The following is a 23,396-nucleotide window of genomic DNA, read 5'->3' as shown; positions in this document are numbered from 1 at the left end:
AGAGGCTCTCTCCCAGGCCAAGAGGCTCTGCCCGTGCCCCTGGCCGAGCACCGCGCCGGCCCCCGGCCCAGCACCACACCGGCCCCCAGCCAAGTGCCCGCGGCCCCAGCTGTGCACTGCGCCGACCCCCAGCTGTGCACCGCGCCGACCCCCGGCCAAGTGCCCGCGCCCCCGGCAAGGGCCCGCGCCCCCGGCCGAGCACCGCGCCGGCCCTGCGCCCCTGGCCCCAGCCCCTGCCAAGCACCGCGCCGGGCCCTCCCTCCCTATTTTCCCGGACATGTCCGGCTTTTTGGGATTTCCCCCCGGACGGGGATTTGAGGCCCAAAAAGCCGGACATGTCCAGGAAAATCCGGATGTATGGTAACCCTAATATAACTCAGTATGCACTTAAAACATGGCAGTAATATTCATAATTTACAAAATGCAATCAGTACCTGCAAATAAGAAAAATACCAGTGCACTTTAACCGGACACCATCTGGGTATATTTAAAGCCAGATTTCTATCCCTTTTTCTTAACAGTACATCAGTCAGACATATTTATTTGCAGTATTTTTTCCTGCAAAACATTGTATCTGTCTTAGTTGTTCTCTGTTTTGTTCATTTTAAGCACGTTTTCACTAAAGTGTTCTACTTCAAGCTATTCTCAATTCAATTTGAAGTGAAAGGGGTTTTGAGTTTAGATAATTTACATATAAAAGCTTTACTGTACATTTTATAAAACGACTGTGCTCAGAAAACAACCATTTCAATTTAACAGTATTGTTATTCTGCAAGCTAACACACCTCCCCCACTCACTTTTGCTTTTATTAACAATGTTTCTTCTTGTCCTAATTTTAAATTGTTACTGGCTGAAAATTGATATGCTTTTTTCAAACCATACTAAAATGACTCTAGACCCACTGTGACTTGCCAATTATATGTGAAGATTAAAAATGTATTTCTTTTGTCAAGATAATCTGGGAATGACAGGTATCCAGTTGTTTTGAAACACTCCCTTTTTAAAGAAGTGAAGATTATTGATGGTAATTTTGAGCTAAAAATCTTTGTACTCCATTTTGTATGTTGGATCTTGAAAATGGCTCTTCAGATTTTTTTTTTTTGTGCCATGTAAATCCCTGCCAGCCAGTCTCTGAGTCTCAGCATACTATCTCATAGCTTGTCTTAGAGAAATACAATCACATGTACAAGATTTCAGAGTATTATATTTGTATAACAAAGCCAGAAGACAGTGTTTCTAATTATTGGACTTTTGATGTCTGACTTTATAATAGAAAACACCAAAGTTTTATTCTGTTAAAAGATGATGCTATGCTATTAATTTACATTGGGCTCTATTTATTCTACTTGCTCATGTTTTAGAGTACTAAACTCCTCCAATTCCATCATACACATAGTAATCAGACACCAGTTTGTAAGTGGTTTCCTGTTAAATTACACTGTTTGAAACAAACAGTTATTTTAAACAGGAGCCATAAAGCGATATTAAATTTAATACTCTCTTCTTAGAAAGTGTTAAACTTATTGCTTCGCTCCTTACTCTAAATTTACTTGTTCCAGAACAATAAGTAAATGACAAGCCATGTTTACTGTTAAGCTGTCAAAAATTGTCCCTTGCCAAGTTTGAGCTGGTTGTAGCCAGCACTCATATGTTACGTTGGTCTAAAGGGTTGAGATAGTAAAAGTTTATTGGTTTTCTCTTGTAGACAAGATAATATTTGTACATGCAGCACCATTTATGCTGACATCTCCATAAACTGCAGTTCATAATTTGCGTAACAAAATTGGCAAGTGCCATATATTACAATTGCTAGTATTTTATGTGGACTTTGAATTTAAAAAGTCACTTTAAATAAAGAATCAGATGTATCTGTTATATACTTCATGGTTCATTTTTTAAAATCTATTCTAGCTCTAACCACCAGGATAGATTTTGACAGTTGTTCAAACTTCTTTTTAGGTGAAAATTCCTAACCATATTTATACTTAGAAGGAATCAAATGCAAAAAAATCTCAGTACAAGGGTGACATTTCATTTAAACAATGAACAATGCTTTTCTCTTCTAAAAGTGTGTTTGAACATGAGCTCTAACATAATATGGATGCTGCAACTACAAGGTTTGGGTGTTGGGCTTTTTTGTTTGTTTTTGTTTTAGTTAGGTTTATTTATGTGTTTGCTAGCTAATCTTATGGTTTTCCTTAACATGCATAAGATTATTTATTTAGAAAAAAAAAAGAGATAAATGGTATTCTCCATCTTCTGCGGCTTGCACCACCACCCGCCAAGCCTTCTAACAATTTCTTCATGTCTCATGATAACCCGCTGCCCCAAAGAATCACAAACTTTCAACTCTCTCTAACTGTGTTGTCTTGGTTGCTGAAACAGCATCTATTCCCCCTCATCCCTCGCAGAGACACTGTAGTAGTGTAACAGAGGGCCCTGTTATCTTAGTTCATATTTTATTAAGTGAGGAAAGAACAGACCACCTTCTTCTTCATTTTTTAAATTGCTGTTCTGTTCCAAGCACTCAGAGTGTCAGAAATACTCCATGATTATTAGTGTGCAAAGCTTTGCAGTATGATTGGTACAACCACTGCTGGCATTGACTCATAGGTCATTCCAAATACTACTTCACAGCAAATTCTAACGTAGACTGAAGATAAAAAACACTGTGCACAATGAGACCTCCTTTGTCCTAATAAATATTTCTTTAAAATATAAACAAGGTTACTGCGTTTGCATATTTAATTACAAGTCTTCAGCTTTGTTAAGAAGTAGAGCAGTGACTAAGCTATCCAGGTGCTCTGGGAGTCATTGCGCTTCTCTGAGTTCCCCAAAGGTTAGTATGACTTTCTATTGCCCAAAACTCAGGACTGGACCTTGGTGGTACAATTGGGCCCTGAAATAAAGGATACATTTGTCTTATTGGGATATACTTGTTAAACCGGGATAGTGCATTTTAAAAATAGGGGAATAATTCAAAGTCATTATTATGGCAAGATGAACGTTTCCCTTTTTAATGTGCATTACTGCAAAAGAATGTTCGTCCTCATTGTCAGTGGATCTGGTCAGCTACACTTGTGTACTGATTGAACAGTATGTTGGAGTCGACTCAAATGTTACTCAAGGACAGTACTGATACTGGGCCAACCATGCGGATAATTGGATAAAAAGGATTGCTTGACCAGATCTCTTGGAAGAGCCACCCTTTCATATGGTACTTCTAGAAGTAGGAGTTGCTGCATCAGTGAGTCAGCATGCATGATACGACTATCTCTCTTTCACAAGTACCACTTTCACAGGTGCTGCTAGCGTTGGGTGACATGCCAGCCACGTGGCTGTTTGGTGGAGTATGTGGTGCATATCTATGTTGGTGCATATCTTGTCTGATGAGCTCCAGTGTCAAAGAGTAACTTAAAACAACAACAGAAAAATAAAGTTTTCAACTTGAGGTCGGGGGGAGGGAGATTGTCCCAACTTCTAGGGACACTGAGACAACTGGGTCATCTTTATTTTTGTGCTAATTTAAGAAAATGTTGAAATTGTCTGGCATTATTGGTAGTGAGTGTCTCTTTAATGAATCCTACTAGATTGGGATGTATAAGCCCCAGGAGTACTCTCTCTTATCTGGGAGTTAATACCTTGGCTAATATTTTACTGTCAACATTAATTAGAGATGTGGGATGGTAACTGGCACAGTGATCTGGCGCCTTCCCGTTCTTGAGAATAATAGAGATTAGAGCAATGAATAGTGTAAGGGCAAGCTGTCCCTCTCCTGGGCCTGACTCAAATATCTTAGATAGAGGGAGAGAGAGAGAGGAACTCCTGTCAGATCATTTCTGTATGTGCAGAGTAATGTGGTGCAGGTTTTCTCCAGTTATGTCAGATGGATTATATCTGGTTGGCCTTTTTTTTTTTTAACATACATGTTCCCAGCAGTTCCACAGGGACGCAACGTGTCCTCTGCAATGACTCATCCCAGACACCAGTGGCTACTGTAGCACTGGCAATGAGGGCAGGGACACTATATCCTTCTGGCTCTACCTCTTGTTGTCCAGGCTCCATGGAGCTGCTGGGGAGAAGAGAGCAGGGGGGCATAGGATGCACCAGCTGGCTGCCTTGGGGTCTTGCTGGCAAAGAGGGGAAGGGCGGAGAGAATATGGATAGGGTGACATTGGGCTCACTGGGGACAGTAGGAAGCAGAGCCAGAAGGAGTTAGGTGGCTCTGTGATTCCTCCTCCTAACACCCTAATTATAGACTGAATATTTTGGGGTTGTGCATCTTCACATCTATCTATATGTCTCAGGTTTCCAGCTATTCCATCAGACTAATATATGCCAAGTTCCCTCATGCTGTGTAAAAGTTACTTAACCTTGGGAGTCATCTGGATCACTTCTTAAAGAGCAAAGCCTCCAGAGAGATCAGATCATCTTACTCCCATTTTTAGGGCTGTATTTTATTTTTCACTCTTTCCCTTCTTTTCCTTTGAGTAGTAGATTAGACTAGCTTGATATACGTATATTCTTAAATCTCCATGTCTACTTCCCTACCCAATACTCCCAACATTCTCCTCTGCATTCTCTAGGAAAAAGCAACCTAAGTTTGTAAGTATTCACTGAACACATTATCCAGCAACAGTGAAATACTAAATCATATCCAGCAACAGTGAAATACTAAATCATATCCAGCAGGTACTTGAGCCCAGTCCACTGAGTAACTTGCATGAATGAGGACTGTGGTCTGATACTGAAAGATTCAACAGCGGCCACATAATACTAGTGTTACTATATAGCACCATACCTATGCACTTTAAATGCTCAGGGCATATTAAAAAGAGAATATATGTCCAACGGTAATGGCTATGGACTCGACCAGTGGATAGCAATCCTTTTTCATTTGCGGACCCCTAAACAATTTTGACTGGAGGTGCAGACCCCTTTGGAAACCTTAGACATAGTCTGTGGACCCCCAGGGGTCTGCAGACCACAGGTTGAAAACTACTGGACTAGACAATAAAAGTTCCATCCCTGTTTAAATGCCAGCGCTTCCTCTATTTTCATTCTATTGCTAGCATTGTTTAACCTAATTCACTACGTTGGATCTAAAAAGGTTTGTTGATCCTTTATCTTGGATGACACAGCTCTTTCAGGATGTGTATTGTGCTTTTGTTCCCAACAGCTATCAGGCAGTAGATCTGGTTTATATCGAACTGCATTGGCTGCAGTTCACAAACTCCACAAAAAGAAACTTGCTAATATAATACAGAGATTGCTACTATAACCTGAATTTCACTATTTGGGTTTTGATTGGCTACGGGGCCTGAAGCAAGTCAATATAGATTCCTACGTGCAATCTAGGGTGAGCTCTCTGAAGCCAGAGGCCCTGAGTCTATTTTCCTTATTAAGCTTACTTTTAACATCTTTTTTTAAAGACATTTTTGAATCCTTGTGTATCTAAGTTATGAGCATTTAGAGGGTTGTCTGTATGGGGAAGCTTAGTTATTTCAAGATTTTGGGAGTTTGAATAAAAGCAGTTTTTCTTTTGTTTTCTTGTAAAACCAAAATCTTGTTTATGAGCAAATCAAGACATGTAATTCAATTGGACTTACTCATCAAGACACCACTGATCAAATTTCTAGTATAAAATGTTACACAAAGATTTGCAAAGGCCTAGCTTGTTTTACACAGAAATGTTGCAGTGGAAACATCATATAAAGAGAAAAACAATGCATGTACTGTACATTTTTAAGACAAACTTATGATGTGAAAACAAATTATGAATGAGCAGATAAGGACATGGGGAATGAGCGAAGTATGGAAAATTAGAAGTAATCTAGCCCTATCAAAAACAACAAGGAGTCTGGTGGCACCTTAAAGACTAACAGATTTGTTAGTCTTTAAGGTGCCACCAGACTCCTTGTTGTTTTTGTAGATACAGACTAACACGGCTACCCCCTGATACTTTAGCCCTATCAGTGATGCATAAGAGAACTGTAGGAAACATCCCAACCATCCAAATGCCTCCTAAAAATGATGTAAGTAGATGTTCTTCAATATATATATATAATTTAAAAATGCATCATCAGGCCCCTGTCCTTTATAATGTAGCTTGGCCAGAGATGCAATGCTACCCATCTACACCGGTACTTCAGGAGTTCCCTTCCAGAGCCTTGATGTCACATGTCTGACTTCCGCTCTGCAGGAACATCATACTTTTTAAGGATTTTTTTTTTCCTTTTTTTCGTTGTCTTTAAATACGGGAATGTAGGGAATGTGCTGAGCACCTTCAGCGCACTCTCATAGATTTCAATGGGAGTTGAGAGTGCTCAGCACCTTGCAAGGTCAAGTCTTCAGTCATCTTGAAACTACCATTAGCACGAATGGAGTATGTGTTAGGATGAGAGGTTACCCTGCGAACTTCCCACATGCAACTCTGCTAATTTCCCTTAATCCTCATCTGCCTTCTCCCAGTGCTGGGCCTCTCCTAAACCAACTGCCAGTTGTGTCAAATTTTGCTGATGAGTTAAGATGTGAGGGTGAACCCACTACCCCCATTTTACTTGTCACCTGAGACAAATCAGAACCTAGGTCTCCAAATAAATATCAAAAGTTGTGCATTAATCCTTTTGCCAAACAATTCTCCCAACATTTCTTGACTAATGCATTACTTTAAAATATAGTTCCTATGAGAACCACTTTCTGCTGAGGAGAAATAAAGCGAGGGGAAAGTTTTTAAGTGTTTCCTATAAAAATCCTATTTAAAATCTTTTCAAATAAAGCTTTAATTAGCAGTAACCAGGAAAAAGTTAATCAAGTACTCTTCCCCCCTCCTTTTTTGGAACAAAATAAGGGCTCTCAAAAATAAATTATAAAGATACCACTGTGGCTAACAGCCAAAACTATGTGGTAGGATTTGGCCTATGAACCACTGTAAGTCAGTGAAGGGAAAGAAAGACAAAAAAACTTGGACAAAGATAACTCTAATTGTTGGACTGAAGGGGTGTGGGTTATTTTTTTATTTTTTTTGTTTTTGTTTCTAAGTGCAGTTCATAAAAGCGAGTCATTGTGAGATTAGTGGGGGTGGATTCAATACTCCCTAGTGGCTCATATGGATTCAAATATGAAGATGTGGTAAATATCGGGTCTTCCTTATGTAGGTCTTGTGTCTGCTTTGACAGGAGTTTACAGAATCGTTTCAAACTGTGGGATAGATATTTATTTAGTTCAGGCTAAACAAATTTGGGTCTAGAAGACAATACCTGAAGGGGAGACTTGCAAGGGAAAACCAGGCTACTGTAGTTTACATGCTTGGCTGGCTGGTTCTTGCTCACATGCTCAGGGTCTAACTGATCACCATATTTGGGGTTGGGAAGGAATTTTCTCCCCGGTCAGATTGGCAGTGACCTTGGGGTGTTTTTGTTTTCCTCTGCCGCATAGGATATGGGGCAATTTACAGGATTATTTGGGTATATCCCACCTAATCTATTTCCTACCATTGCAGGGCTTCAGGCAGCCCCTCAGTCCCTCCTGTTCCCTACCCATGTCACATAATAATCTAGTCTCCACTGGGCCATAATATTGTGTCCTAATTTCAGTTGTTGGATTTAATGTGTGTGGCGGTGGTGGAGGCCTGTGAGGTACAGGAGGTGAAGCTGGATGATCTGGTGGTCCCTTCTGGCCTTAAACTCTATGGTACATCTACACTGCAATAAAAAACCCACAGCATCAGGTCTCAGAACTCAGGTCAATTGACTTGGACTCACGAGGCTCGGGCTCCAGGGCTAAAAATTGCAGTGTAGACCCTTGCAGGGTCTCAGAGCCCAAGCTCGCGTCCAAGACCAAATGTCTACACTGCAATATTTAGCCCTGCAGTCCCTGTGAGCCCAAGTTGGCTGACATAGGCCAGCCACGGCCATGCTGCTGGTCTTTTATTGCAATGTTGGTGGAGTTGATTCAGTAGGTGGCACTGTTCCCACTGAATTAGTAAGGAAGCAATACTTCTGTGTGGCATTAGGGTGCACTGTGGACCTGCTATCACTTATCCAGATAACATGTGAAACCAAAATTCCTAAGACTATTAAATGTTTATCTGGGAATTTTCCATAGTTCTAGGACAGTGTTTCCCAAACTTGGGACACTGCGTGTGTAGGGAAAGCCCATGGCGGGCCGGCCGGTTTGTTTACCTGCCCCGTAAGCAGATCCAGCTGATCGCGGCTCCCACTGGCTGCGGTTCGCTGCTCCAGGCCAATGGGAGCTGCTGGAAGCCGCGGCCAATACATCCCTCGGCCAGCATCGCTTCAAGCAGCTCCCATTGGCCTGGAGCAGCAAACCGTGGCCAGTGGGAGCTGTGATCGGCCAAACCTGTGGATGCGGCAGGTAAACAAACCGGCCGGCCCGCCATGGGCTTTCCCTACACACGCGGCGTTCCAAGTTTGGGAAATGCTGTTCTAGGATATTAGTACCTGTGTCATGGCTAAATTTAAAGGGGGGAGGGGGGGATTAGTTTATCTGTGGTTAAAAAGAGCCAGAAATCTATTCTTCTACCCACTGCCTGATTATTTGAGGGCAGAAACTCTGTACTTGCTCAAAAGTTTTTTAAACCAGGGAACAGTGGAATATTTTGGAACATTGGGATATTTCTGTACCTGAGAGAAATGCTAAAACAAAGGTAGCAAAACCTTGCTTTAGTTAGAATTGTCAATAAAGGTTAGGTTGTCAGGGTTGTGAACATTTTAGGATCCTATTAAAGCCAATTAAAATACCCATTGACTTCAGTGGGACCATGATTTGGCCTTATAATTCTTTTACACAGGCTAGAATAGTCTGAGTCATCATTTATGTGAGCAGTGGCCTGTTGGAAACCTGTTCATATGTACATCTCTTGTTATTAAGCTTTTTCATAGGTTGGGCTATTTCCTGTTGGCATATGCATTACAAAGAAAACAACTTATTTCCCACCGACTCCACTGGCAGAATGGGGGGTAAAAGATTTCACAATAAGAAAGAACACCACAAATTAATCAAAAGTTGTGGAGAACCTTTTTTTTCTTCTTTTAATGGTTGGGTGGATTTTTCTGTAAAGATAGCAAACTTTGATCTGACTATTCATAGCAGGACTGCTTGTAACTAAAAAAGTGCATAGAAATCTTTTTTACCACTTTGTTTTGGGGCCGGGCTTCACATAAATGTTTTTGTTTGGCTTGGTATAGTTTTCTTTGTATTTAGCATGTAACATTTAAAAGCCCTTCATGGCTGGAGAGTTTTTATGGTAAACGTAAAACATTAATTTAAACATTAAACATTTTACAGCTGCTCTTTAGTACATAAACTTTCACAGATACTCAAAGAGAGTAATTTTTGTTTTAATATTTGGTTTTTCAGAACTGCTCCAAGGTTGTGGGGAGAGGGGAGGAAAAAAACAGATTACTGATAAAATACTTCGTGTTTAGATCTTCTAACTGGAAACGCAACATTTTTAACACAGAGAAGAATTCCTAGTAAACGAGGGATAAACACTAGCTCTGCCAAGGAAAGCAAACATTCCCACAGCTTCCTTTTTTTTTTTTTTTTTTTTTTTTTTTAACTTTCGTGCAGCGAACCACCGTGAACATGTTTAAAAAAAAAAAAGTTGATCTACTTACAGGCTACAGTAGCCCAATTGTTGCTGTTCAGTAGGAGTGCCCTTAACAACAGGAACTAGAGAAATGAATATGCTCTCTCCAAGTTATCTGCAATGCTGAAAAGAATTAGGTCACTTAATAGCAAGGAAACAAATACAAAATGTACCTTATACTTTTAGTGTTTAAAGGCTGCTTGGTGGACTTTGCGCAACATAGAAAGCTGCCATGTGGGCCTCGACAATTGTAGCATCCCTTTGGCTGACTAGTGGTGAAAGCACTGCTGAGGCAGTGGGCATAATTCTCAGCTGGTATAAATCAGGATAGCCTCATTGACTTCAATGGAGCTCTGGCAGTTTATACCATCTGGGAATCATGCCCAGCATTGCTCAGTCCTTGACGGGAAGGGAGTACCTTGTTCTTCTCTGGAGCAACCCCTATGGCAGCACAAATTTCGCATAGACAGTGTTCATGGGAAATCAACTCTCATTCAGGTAGCACAGTGAGATGGGATATGGACCTTTGAGGGTGAAGTGGTAAAAAGACAAAATTGGGTCGGGAGGAGAGCGGGGACACAATATAGGGAAGGTTTCCTATAACTTCCGTGGGGGAAATAAAAAACAACCAAGCTCTCCAGGTTTTTTCTCTCCAAAGCACAATGATATACAAAGAGGGAATACATATGACCAAAATGTCTTCTGCACTGGCTATCTTCCAAAAGCACCTTTTTCAGTCACCAGGTATTTGGCAAGCCTTGGTGACTGTCATGGGGAGAGGTAAGCAGAGGACTTTTAGGGTTTTTTGTTTGGTTTTTTTTGTTGTTTTTTGTTTTTTTTTTAGACTGTCAATCCAGCCTAAAGGTTTGTGGAATATAGCCACTTTAGTTCCCTTCTCCCCCACCCCTAATTCTTTCCTTGTCCAGGGTATATGTCCAGGTCAACACAGTGTCACAGTATGCAGCCGTGGCACATAGTTTACGTCAGATCAGTAGATTCTGGAGTTCTTATGAACACTGCAAAATTTTAAAAAAGGTGTAGGTTCTCATTAAATTATGGAAATTAGTCACTGATTCAAAAAAATGTCACTGGGAATGGAAAACTTCAGCACGATGGCTGTGAAAGATAGTCTTTGGCCCCCAATTTTTGTGGGGGTCAGAAGGCAACTCTGTGCAGTGGGAGTTAATTTCTCCTACTGCCTATGGTTAAACTATTAAGTGGATGCTTTTAGTTCCAATAAGCATATGCAGCCAAAGGGAGAAGATGTCCAAGCAAGCTCTGGCAACTGGGAGAAAGACTAATCGGAAGGATTCTCTGGAATGTAGATGAACATCAATTTGTCTTACTGTCTGAGGCAGTCTCCAGAAATGGATATATGTAAGTCAGTGATCTACAGCTGCTTAGATTGCTAGTCGTTTTTTTCCCTAGGGACAGGTCTAAACCAAAGCCCTTATCCAAACACCACCAAAATGCAGGGAAAGGTTTGGATGGGAACAGGGAGATCTGTAATTTGGGAATATGTCTTTTTTTTTTTTTTCTTGAATTTTTCAGGCTGGCTCCTCCTATGCTGATTGAATATGTATAAAGTTGTATGTTTATTAACTGCATTCTTGGCATGTTCCATTTGTTCAGGTTTTAGTGTAAAACAGTCAATGTTACGAGGCCAAGAGATCTTGGGTGGGGCCTGGCATATTGTGATGGATTGAGGTCACTGCCATATACTCCCCTTAGAGGAGGAGACAATGACTGGCCTCTGTATTTGTGGACTGCATGACAAATTTCCCTTTTGGGAACTGGCCAATTAAGAGAGACTGCATTCTTCACAACACAGAGACAATGTTTAATAGGAGAGCTCTTTTAATTTTACTCTCAATACTGCATTAGCTAGTTTAACTATTCAGTGCTTTCACCTTGGGTTAGCAGTTTTCAAACAATGGCCTGTGGAGCCTATCTGAGCTAAAGGCCAGACTCTAAAATCTCAACATGTGGTCTAGGTACTAGCAGGGAGCAAAGAGAGACACTTTTAGCATGGGTGAATGAACAGAATAAAACATTTTGAGAACCCTGAAATGGAGGATTGTGAGTCTGCAGGGGGAAGTGGGACCTCTCTCTTACTGGGAACCTACAGAATGAACTATCTGAAGAACCACTCTCCTAGGCTGTATGCAGAGAGAAGCTGGAATAGACTCTGCATTCCCTTCCCACCTTGTGCTATTTGTTAACTGTGCTGACTTCTTACTACCCCCTGAATCTTCCTGGCAGAATAGAGGTTTGGTCCACTTTTACACAGGTGGAGGTTCTACCTCTTGGCTTCTGCCAGGGCACTGCCCCGGTTTCACTATTGCTACATTAAAGCTAGCTTGGGTACGTCTATACGTGCTGCAGTCACGCCACCAATTGCAGTGTAAACATATCCTTAGGCACTTCAGAGCCAACGTTTCATTTAAAGTCAATGCATGCTTTTGAAAATATTACCCCAGGTCTGATTTATTCTTGGAAGGAGTTAAGGAAATATTTCATTTGATAACAAACTATGTGCAACGTAAGTTACATGTTTGTGTGCACATATATGTTAAATCATAAATACGGTATTTCAAAAAGTGATCTACAGTGGCATTTTAGTTATTTGACTACAAAGTAAAAATGCTACAACATTGCTAAAAATAACTGAGGAGGCAAAGTTGAAGGAAGTAAGGAAAAAATCATTGATACCGCAGCTCATGGCAAAATTGGTACTGCTAAACTTTCTCTAGATTAGATGTTTTAATTTGAGTTTATTGATTGCCAATGAACTCAAGTGAGCTAACATATTTGTAAAAGCTAGCCTGGGCACTTTGCAGATATGTTCCAGGACACACACACTTGTGGTTTTGTGTGCCTTAGAACAAATATTTGTAGAGTATCCAGATTAGCATTTACAAACATGTTATCTAGCTCGAGTAAACTTAACCTGAGTTAATAGCTCTAGTCTAGACATACGCTTATATTCTGCATGTGTCCATTATATGAATGTTTAATGTATACTCAAATAACATTTAATTGTAATATTAAATGTGCATGCAGGATAGCTTTCTGTGACACAAGCAAATACATTCTATAGGAAATCATTTGCAAAGCACTATGCCGTTAAGCACCAAGATACATCTCTCTTTTTTTTTTTTTTTTTTGTAAAGCGATGTGTTAAGATGCTCAACAAACAAACCTTCTTTCTCTACATGTGATTACAGAATTAGTCTTTGACCCCCTGGTGCAAAACTAAAGTTAATTCAGTGATTTAAGCAGGCAACTATATTGCTTACTTGTGGAAACGTAATAACAAGAAATGAGTTAAACTCACTTTGAAATTGTCAGCAGCTGTTGAAAAGTATATTTCTTTTTAGTTGTGTGTGTGTGTGTGTGTGTGTGTGTGTGTTTTACAGGGCTAAATTTCTCAATCCTGCATTGTGCTTGGTACACCACTTGGAAAGCCCATCAAATGGTTTGGGCTTATAAGGATCTCAGATCGATAAAAATGTCTGGAAAAAAACATTTTTGAATGTATTCTTTGTATGCAATACCTTCTTTTCTTAAATAATAACAATTGCTTTCTGAACTCATAAGTCAGCGCAGAAACAAAGCTACTTGTAATCACATTGTGTGTAATTGCTGTCATTTGTGCCATACTAGATCAGACCAGTAGTCATCCAGTACAGTTTCCTGTCTCTGTGGGTGTAATTTAATCTTGTACCCCTCATCCGTTAGGGGTGAGGCCAGAGCATGTGTGCACTCTCTGTTCTTTTTCTTATGAGCACATGATAATCAAGATTCAGTTACCTAAATATAAATGAACACACATTCATGCAGTTGTTTACAGGGTTGGAGCTACCTGTATGTACAGCTTTATATTTATACGGAGCTTATAATATGCAGAAGTTCTTTTAAAAAAAAATGCAAGGAATCTGTTTTCAGAGAATGAACTTCCTTTTTCCACAGTTGGCACCACCTTCGTTTTAAGGCATGTGCAGCAGCAGTTATTAATTTCCCCACTTGTCTTTCAAGGTTGAATGGCTAACTCCAATATCTTGCAACAGCTACACAGGAAGGAATAGTGTTATTCATTAAGACAGGTGGCTTGACCGTGGAATAATCACCATTTCAGATTTATGTCACAGGGAGACTATAAGCGGAACTTCACAGTAAAACTAGATTCCAACTATGGCATAAGTCAAGAAATTGCATGTTTCTTTCGGAAGTATAAAGTCTGGGCTGGGCTCAGAACTATCGTGATGACCAAGCTGCTCTCTGCAGGAGAGTTCAGTTTCTGGCACTATTCCTTTTACAACAATGATATCAGGAGATATTTCACATGTAAGAAAACACCAGATAACAGGGCATGTTTTAGTGAAAAATGGCCCTTGTGAGAAGTAAAGCTTTGAAAGTTGATTCCAAGAAACTGATTCAAGTACTGTGAGAAGGCGGCACTTGACGCAGGAACCATGAATTTAATAAACAAAACCACAGAAATTTCTTCTGAGCATTTTGGTTTGTAACTGTGGAGTGTGTGTGTGTAAATATAATATGTATTTATATTTGGGCAGCTAGGGGCATGCCAGGGCCAAGAGTGATAAGGGAGCATGTTCAAGGATGGGTGTGAGTGTGGATGGAGCACAATCTGGACTGCAGAGAAGCCCATAGGTTTCAGGGTAAGTCTGTCTTAAATTTGAGAGCTCTCTGGGGCTGCTGTAAATTGTGCCTGGAGTCATAGTGGCTGCAGAGTATCCAGAATCCAATAGGGCAAGTTGGCTAAGGCCATCTTTGTTCCCACCCTATGCTGCACCTCCTGAGAGGTACAACAGAATATGATCTCTGGGTTCTGTTCCCAGGCTCTTCTAGAAATGGCCTTTTGCAACCTCTTGCTTGCATCATCTGTAAATAGAGGGATTTATACTTACCTGCTTCCTGAGGCCTTGCTTAATAATAAGTCTGTGGAGTGCACAGAATTAACACCAGTCCATGGAGAAGTGGATACTGGAATTTATTTTCTTCTCCAGGGCCCTACCACACGCTTCCCTAACCCTAAGTGGAGCTGGCAGAACTGCTGCTGCATTCTCCCCTCATTCAGAGCTCTAGCTTTGCTCCTGGGAGCATGCTTAAAACTGGCCCATAAGGGAGCTCTGTGGGACTGAAGTGTAAATCAAATGTTCAGAGATTATGGCAGCAACCCTCTAGCCACTTGAGCAAAGCTGAGAGACCTATAACTCCACCAAATTTGGGTAGATTTTCATTGGGATGTCAAAAGGCACCTTTCTGACCCCAGGACTGTCCCCTCCATCAAACTTCAAGTTCCTAATTGAAACACTTGTAGGTACAACAACTCTTAAAATAAATATATTAGAAAAAGGTAGATGCTTGGAATGGGGGAAAGCTAAGTAACCTCACTCTTGGGGAAAAAATGAAATATTTTAGCTGAAATTTTCAAAACAAATGTTCATCCTAAGGCAGAGAGCAAGCATGGGAAATTTCAGCCTGTTGGTTGAAGTGTAGCAAAGTTATAAGCAACTGAAAAAGGGGACTTACAATTGAAAATTTTGGGCAGCCTTAAGTATGGGTATTGTTACTAGCTCTGCCTATAATGTGTGTGCTTATACACACAAAAATATGTATACACACACAGACTTTGTATATTTATTTGTGTGTCCATCACACACACACACACACACATATCATTTATTTATATCTGTATAGATATACATACATGATTTACAGTAGACATCCATATACTGTTTGCTTGAATGTGTATATTTCATATTATTTACAGAAACAGTGCCACTTTAGTGCATTTGTACCACCAGCTTCATTAAATACTAATTATATGTACAGTGCCTATATATCACTATATATCATAAAATACACTTACGTGCAGAATGGAATTTGTATATATATATTGTAATACTGATTTGATCTGTTAGCTTAGAGAAGCTTAAATCCTGATTTCCCTTCCCCTCCCACATTTTCCACTGATTTTAAATAGCACCAAAACCACTTTCCTTATACAGTTGTGAGCTCACTGTGCAGTGACCGTCCATTCACTCAGAATGAAAAAAGTTATACTGTACACGAAAATAAGATTTGTTTTTTTCAGTGCAGCATTTCTTTGCTTCTATTTCTGCTGTGTTTATTGCTGCAATAAGGCTAATGTATTCATATTTTCCCTAATCAGTTTGTAGCAGACCATTAGTACTCCAGGTCAGAAAAGATTAAGAACCCTTTTACAAGTAAAGCATTACAGCCTCCAGGAACTCTGATCAGCTTGTCTTTATTAATCTGTTTGAATTTCCTTGACTCCTTTCCACTAGCAGTTTAATGGAGAGGAGTGAGTTTTCTCAGAGCATTTTGTTTACTTGGTTAGTGCCTCTTGACTCCCAGAGCAGCCAATGTTGCTCTCATTACCAGAGGTAATTTTGTGTTGGTCAAACCTGTGGTCTACATCTAACTCTCTTTCTACTCTTAGCACCAAGATTGTATCTTTGTGGTTTGTGGTAGGCTAACAGTATTTGATCTCATCAGCTTTGTTGGTCTATAAAAGGTGTAGTATGTTTTGAACAGCGGACATACTGAGAGACTTTGTCATGTGGGCTACGTTATTCCAACGGATGAGGTATTGAATCTCCAGTCCCCTTTTCTAGAGATCAAACTGTTGTCTTGTTATAATTTTCCATTTAAATTTGTTCTGCAGAAAAGGAATTTGAAAACTTCAAGGACCTGATAGCCATCCGTGTTAAAATAACTAGATCACATTAGGGTGCTAGAGGTAGAAGGTGTAGAAAGAAGCAGAACTTTTACGTTGTTTCATGAATCTTTAACTTCCTGTAAGGCTCTACAAACCCACTGAAAACCATACCTCTCAGGAATTCTTCTGGGGGGAAATAAGAAAGGGAAGTGAGAACGAAGAAGTGACAATAAGCTGTATTATTTCAACCAATTCATAACTCTTCTAATTGGGATTTGCTTTTTTAATAAACACACTATGTTAACATCACAATTATAGCTGTAACAAGAAGATAAATGGAGATTTAAATTAAATAGTCACAATTTTTCAACAATGTTTGGAATATTCTTTGCCATGACCAAAAGTTGGCAATTGCACGTGCAAATGGATGCACATGAACATATGCAGGCGTATTGATGGAATTTTGCTGGACATATATGCCTAAAAGTCTTCATGGGTGGCTTCTTTGTCCATAACACTTATTTGGATGTTTTAATGGAGAATACCATATTCTTTTGTGTATATTTTATTGCCAGACTCAGACCCTGTGATTCTTGGCTTTCATACTTCATAACTGTGTCCTTTGTTTATTTTACATGAGGGCAAATATTCACTTCACTATTATTTTCCTTCTCGTATAACAGCATCTCTATTGTATTTTTACTACTGCCTATAAAGTGAAAGAACAATTAAATAAAATTTTAGTCAACTGAAAAAATAAGACAGATGTAGAAAAATAAGTTCCCTAGTGTTTTTAATCTACAAATATTTTTCTTCACAATTTTCTGAGGCTATGAAATTAACTCAAAGTATATTCCATCACTGCGTAATTGCTAAACTTTTTTAATGATCTAGCTGCTTTTTTTATGTTGACATTTTAGTTAAGTGTTATTTTGTGGTATGTTGATTGATCGTTCCTAGAAGTAGCATAGTGACCATCCAAAAATGTAATGGGCTATATTCATGCTTCTTTTAGAAATAAACCAGATCATAAACTCCATGTGACTTCAGTAGAGTCAGGATTTCACCCATTGTATTTCAGCACCCTCTGGTCCACCTCCACAGACTGATGCATAGCTTTCCACAGACAGCAGTGACATCAAGACACACACCATTTTTAATGACACAGCCCTGGATGCCTCGAATTCTCTCCTCCTCCTGGCCAGTATTGTAGTTCACACAGAGACAGTGTCCACTCGTATGGTTCTCTCTAAGACCCTGATTCTACAAGAATTTCATGACCAGGACTTGAGGGTACAATATGCTGCTTGTTCTTCTTATAGGACCAGGGTCTGAGGTATTGCAGTTTTAAGACATTTTCTCCGTAAGAAGGGCACCATATCCACAGGTACTGAAAAAAGCAGATGGACCAAAGAAGAAAGACAAACAGACACATGTCCCTAGGACTAGGAACAGTGTTTCATCTTTCTTTGCCTCATCTGTTTGTCTCAGTTGTGCTCAGAATGCGATCCCCTGGCTGGGCTGGTTTTCAGCACACAGTCTCCTTCTCTAAGTCTTGTGATCATTAAGAAAGTAGTGTCCATTCAGGGCAATTGTGACTTCCATGGACCTTTGTTGGGAATGTGGTTGGTCTGCCCCTTCTGAGCTCCAGGTGAGTCAAGTCCAATCAGGACCATCTCACCATTGATCCAGCCCATCGTGAACATTACCGTTGCTGGGAGTCACCAGTTTACAAGGATCAATACCCTTTTTTAGCCATCATGGCCTGCCATTTCCCCACAGAGGGCAGGAAATTGTGATTTCCACTGAAAAAAATACAATGCAATGTATTGGTATTTTCTTCCTACGTTTATTAAATATATTTTATTTATAGAATATTGGGGGGGGGAGAGACTAAAAAAACATCTTTGTTGCTATCCGAGAACTTAACTGTTTTCACTTACTCATAGCTTACAGTCTGTGTGGGTGGAATGAGAAGTTATAATGGGTTGCAGGTGGCTGTCATTGTTTTTCTTCCACTTACTGACTAGTGTTTACTTAAAGGAAATCACAGTGGTTTAACTACAGCTTAAGTTTGAATATATATAACAAGAAATGATAAATTCTGGGAAGGCAAGAAGAGAAAAACAGAAAAGAGAATGTGTGTTCCACTAATTGGAATCGTGGAGTATTTTACATGTGGATTCTAAAGAGATAGGCGTTGACAAATTTAAATAGCCTTTCTGTAGCTAAGGTTGAGACTTGTTTTCCTTTATAAACCTCATTTTGACCCTGCTTCTATCTAGAAAGGCAATTTCTGCCTCACATTTTTCCTTAGTGATCTGTGTTCAGCAGGCAATTGTTTGTCCAAATCTGAAGTACTTTATTCAACGTTTTTGATATATGGAACTCAGGGAAAAAAGTGGACATCGGTAGGTCTTCAGGATTCATTGGGCTGATTCAGATTTTCCATCTCATCAAATGTTTGTGTTTCTTTTAAGCTATATCTTAACTCTGAATTTCCTGGTTTTCCTGTGGTTATTTCTGAGAACTATATTGCTCTCTTTTGTCAACAGTTCCATCCCCATTTCACACAAATATTCTTTCCACTTCAGAAATATCCCCAAATATGAATTTACTTTCAGTCTTCCAAGCAATGTTTAAAAAGGCAGTTTTTGAGACCATATACTGCTTTCCCCCGCTCCGCGAGGCTGTCTGTGCAATTTGTCTGAAAAGAATCTTCCAATTAAGATTTTAAGGTAATTCAAAATGATGTGATGAAAGGAAGCAAAGCAAAGGGGGATTCCTTTTATGTAACTCAACAGTCTCTTTCCATTTTGCCATAGATGTCTTTCTCAGCCACACATTTATTAATTAAGCTTTTTGTCACCATTGGGGATGTTTTGTGTGTGAGTGGTTACATTTAGTGAACAACTAAATATGAATGTTGTGACCCCGAGATCTTGCTGTACGCTCTTATCCTTCTACCTTTTCCCTTCTTGTTTCTCCTGAGCTCCTCATAATATAACTACACTTACTCCATTTGTCTGTGGAGAGAATGGTCACCTGGGTCTCTACAAGGCCCATTGTGCATTGCTCCTTTAGCTGGAGCGTTCAATTGAGAGCAATGCTAAGGTTCTTTTCCTACTCTTCAACCGGTTGACCCAAATACATCCTGGTATCATGGCTTATCATGCTACATAAATAATGGTATCTATCCTTGCAAGATTTCTGTTAGCTACATCATTGCTACATTTGTAAGAATATGCCCTTTGCAGTGAAATATCACAAAAGAAGATAAGTTATATACTGTAATAATTTTCATCTATTTCATAAAGGCAGAGGCTATTTAAGATTCATACTCATTTCATCATTGGAGTCTAGCCTGCCTACCTTTAATTTACAACTGAACCCCACACTCCATTTTACATTGGTTCCTAACTCTCCATCTTCTTGATATGTGTTTAAAATAAACTTTAGATATAAAGGGCACATTATGTATCAAACACTGTTAAGTTAAGCAGAACATACTTCTGTAACTCATCCCTGTAGTCTGCTGTGGTCTTTTGTTTCATAATGAAAACCCATGCAGCTCAATGACAAGGTTGCAGTTACCATGCTGATGTAATAGCGTGTCTCCCCATCAGTATCTTCAGAAACTATATACAGGGTGTGCGAGTGAGCTGCAATGATAAAAACTGAAACAATTACATCCACAGGAACCCCCAGGTGCACATGTGTCAGACTGTGCCCACTTAAATCCAATTGCCTGTAACCTGTGCTGTGAAATCAAAGTGCTTCTAATGCCTACCACAGAGAACTTACTTGTAGGGGTTGAGAGGAGAGGGCTTGCCCCTCGGCCAATAAGGCAGAATCCTTATTGACTTTAATGAGTAAAATAAAGCTGCAGGGTTTGGCTCCCAGTGGAGGGTCTGAGAGGCAGATCCTCTCCTCTGAACCCCCACTATTCAGGGTACTATTCAGTAGGTAGTAGAAGCACTCTGATTTCACTGCATAGAGGGGACAGGCACAGGCACCTGTGTTTATCTGGGCTCAATCTGACACTTCTGTGCCAGGGGTTGGGAGTTTTGGTGGATGTGGATATATGTACAATAGGCTATAACAGTTCCAGCCCTGAGGATGCAGTAGTGGCCAAGGAATAGTTCCATCCTCACTTTCTAACCTAGAAGGATTCACTCCTCCACTCACTACTTGGGCTTAGAGTAGGGACCAAGATTTGAGCATTCTAGAGGGTTCCACTGTTCTGTTGCTAGGTATGTACATATTCCTGCTGGGATTATTGATACTGTTGGTATATTGATAAGAAAGTAAGCAAGACCGGCCTGGGTTGAGTTGCTTTTTTCAAAAACATTTACAAATGGTAAAGGACAAAATTGGTAGGGAAAGAAAAGTGAGACTTACGGTTACTCATCCCCAGTTTATACAACTTATGTGTAAGAATGAACACTCAGTTGCACACTTAATTTCATAAGCAGTTACATTGACTGCACATGCAAATTTGATATTTCTGTGCACAAATTACTATTCAGATTCTTAACCCAGTTTGCTGAGGTAGTCAAATGCAGAATTTCATATATATTTTTGTACGTACAATTCTACGTGCACAAATTTAAAAGGTGGGTGTTATTTTCCAGTTTATGAGAGGAAAGTGCAAGCAGTGGAGAATGAAAGCAAATGAAAACAATGTTTTAAGACAATGACAATTTTTCTATAAGTTAGGAACATAAGAATTGCCAGACTGGATCAGATCCAAGATCCATCTAGACCAATATCCTGTCTCTAACAGTGGCCGCATCAGATACTTCAGAGAAAGGAGTAAGAACCTTGCAGTAATCAGATCATCTGCCCCATAACATTATTCATCCTGATCTCTGATACTTACAGATTACCTTAAACCCAGAACCACGAGGTTTCATATTCCTTCCAAAACTATCGTCGTCATTAATTATAACTCTTGATATTACTATTATTATTCATATAACATCCAATCCCTTTCCCAAGTGAGGCCCACCTCTTGGCATAAAGGAAATAAACTACAGTGTGTTGAAATGAGGGAGAAGATGCAGAAAAGATCCCTGTCTCAATTAAGAAAAATATTGTGAAGCCCACTGCTGCAGTACATTCCCATTAGAAGACTGTCAAGCAATTGCTAACTTTCCAAATATCAGATGATATTTTCTGCTCTGGACTTTTAATATATATGCTAGGTTCCCTGTAAGCTGTGCGGCCATGTGGCAGGCTATTTAGGGTCAGGCAAGTCCCCCAGTCTGGCCCAGCCCCTCCGGAGCTGCTGGAGAGAGGCGTCCCTCCCCTGGCCCGGAGCTGCCACGGCCGGGAAGAGGCGCCCGACCGAGCCCAGCCCTTCCGGAGGCGCGACAGCAGGGAGAGGCACCCTTTCCCCCCAGCCCAGGTGCTGCTGCAGGGAGAGAGAGCTGGGGGGAGTCCTCTCTCCCCACTGTAGCCCCGGGGCAGCCTACACCCCAGATCCCTCATCACCCCATAACCCAAGCCCCACATCCTCGGCCCCACCCCAGAGCCCACACCCCAACCCTCTTTCCCAGCGCTGAGCCCCCTCCCAAACCCCAATCCCCTCATCCCCAACCCCACTCCAGAGCCCTCACTCCCGCATATCCCAATCCTCTGCCCCAGCCCTGAGCCCCCTCCTATACTCCAAACCCCTCGGCCTCACCCCGCCACATGAATTTTGTTATGCACACTAATATGGAGGTGATGTTTCACAAATCACCTCCATATTGGTGTACATAACAAAATTCATCTCACACATGGGTGGGAAAAATCAGAGGGAACACTGGATATGAGGTTATCAATATTCTTTGTGTACATTTCATGCAGGTACCACAGAGATTAGAAGACTTTGTTAAAATATTTCCCAAAATAAAAATAGGAGTGATTAATCCATGTGGAAAGCAAAATTGCATTAGGGGAGGAGGGGAGACACACAAGTCCTCTCTGCGTGAAAGTGTTGGATTCTTTCAAATGCAGATTCTACCTGTGGTCCCTGGCTGTTGACTATTGACCCAGTAGTTAAGGCAATGTTATAAAATTACCAGAACTGTGCTACAATTACCACTGGTGTCTCCTATACCCCTTAGGAAAAGTGAATTTATTTACTCATTTTTGTTTTCCCAAGCATATTATTTCTGAAAGCTTTAACCAGCAACTAGGAGGTAAATGAAGGTTAATATTTTTCAAGAAGAAATAAAAACAGTCCTGTGGATACCACAAAAATGTTTATCTGCTGTTCGGATGCCAATAGCCTGCTTATACTAGACTTGTATAAGTCAGAATACATGTTACTTTCTTCAAGTTTTGCCTGTTCCAGACTACACAAAGTATACATTTAACTACATTGAACATTTCATGTTTATCGATTGATCCATGTAATTCTTCTTTTACCTTTCAATAATGCCAACCCAGCTCTCGGTAGGTGGACCCAAGAAAACTGTGAGACACACACACACACCCCCGCTCCACCACCATTCACTCCTCCATTCTAGCCTATTTAATGTTTTTGTTGTGTGGGCTACAAAAGAGAGAGTCTTGTCTAGAGTTTACAGAAACACACATCAGAAACACACCTCGTAGTCACATTATAACACTGAACTTTAACTACAGCCTCATACATCTCCATGGGGAAAATAATCCATCCTAGATTTCTTCACCTGTGTAGAGTTGTCTGATAGATGCTTCTGGTGTTTAGGCAGAGCTTAAAGTTTGAATGATAGTGCAGTTGTGAGGAATGTTGAGTGCGGATTGTGTTAGTTACCTGTGGAGTTGTATAGGCCTTATTTATAGAAGAGTGGAGTCTGTCAGTGGAAGTGTTGTATGTGATGTGTGGAGGTTCAATTTTGAAGAAGGAAACCATAACTGGATATTTCCATGTTTCCATGGGTTCCTGGGGGGATGAGGGTGGGGCGTGTTCTCCAGAAGCGATCACAGCTGTTATTTAATAACAGCATTGTTGGTTTTTTGTAGGATTATTATGAAGTACGGCACTTGAAGAGTGTAAAAAAAGTGTGTGCATATAATTTGCTTTGTTAAACAAAAATTAT

The 23,396-nt window shown here is 40.3% G+C and overlaps 1 protein-coding gene across 1 annotated transcript in view; it reads left to right on the top strand.

Moving 5' to 3' along the window:
* Window positions 1-23,396, top strand: part of WWOX (WW domain containing oxidoreductase) — a 680,961-nt gene that overhangs the window by 386,486 nt on the left and 271,079 nt on the right. The window lies entirely within an intron of this gene.

The sequence above is a fragment of the Malaclemys terrapin genome, chromosome 14, assembly GCF_027887155.1.
Source record: "Malaclemys terrapin pileata isolate rMalTer1 chromosome 14, rMalTer1.hap1, whole genome shotgun sequence".
Lineage (NCBI taxonomy): Eukaryota > Metazoa > Chordata > Testudines > Emydidae > Malaclemys > Malaclemys terrapin.
Note: the sequence above shows the minus strand (reverse complement) of the source record. Positions and strands in the feature narration are given on the sequence as shown.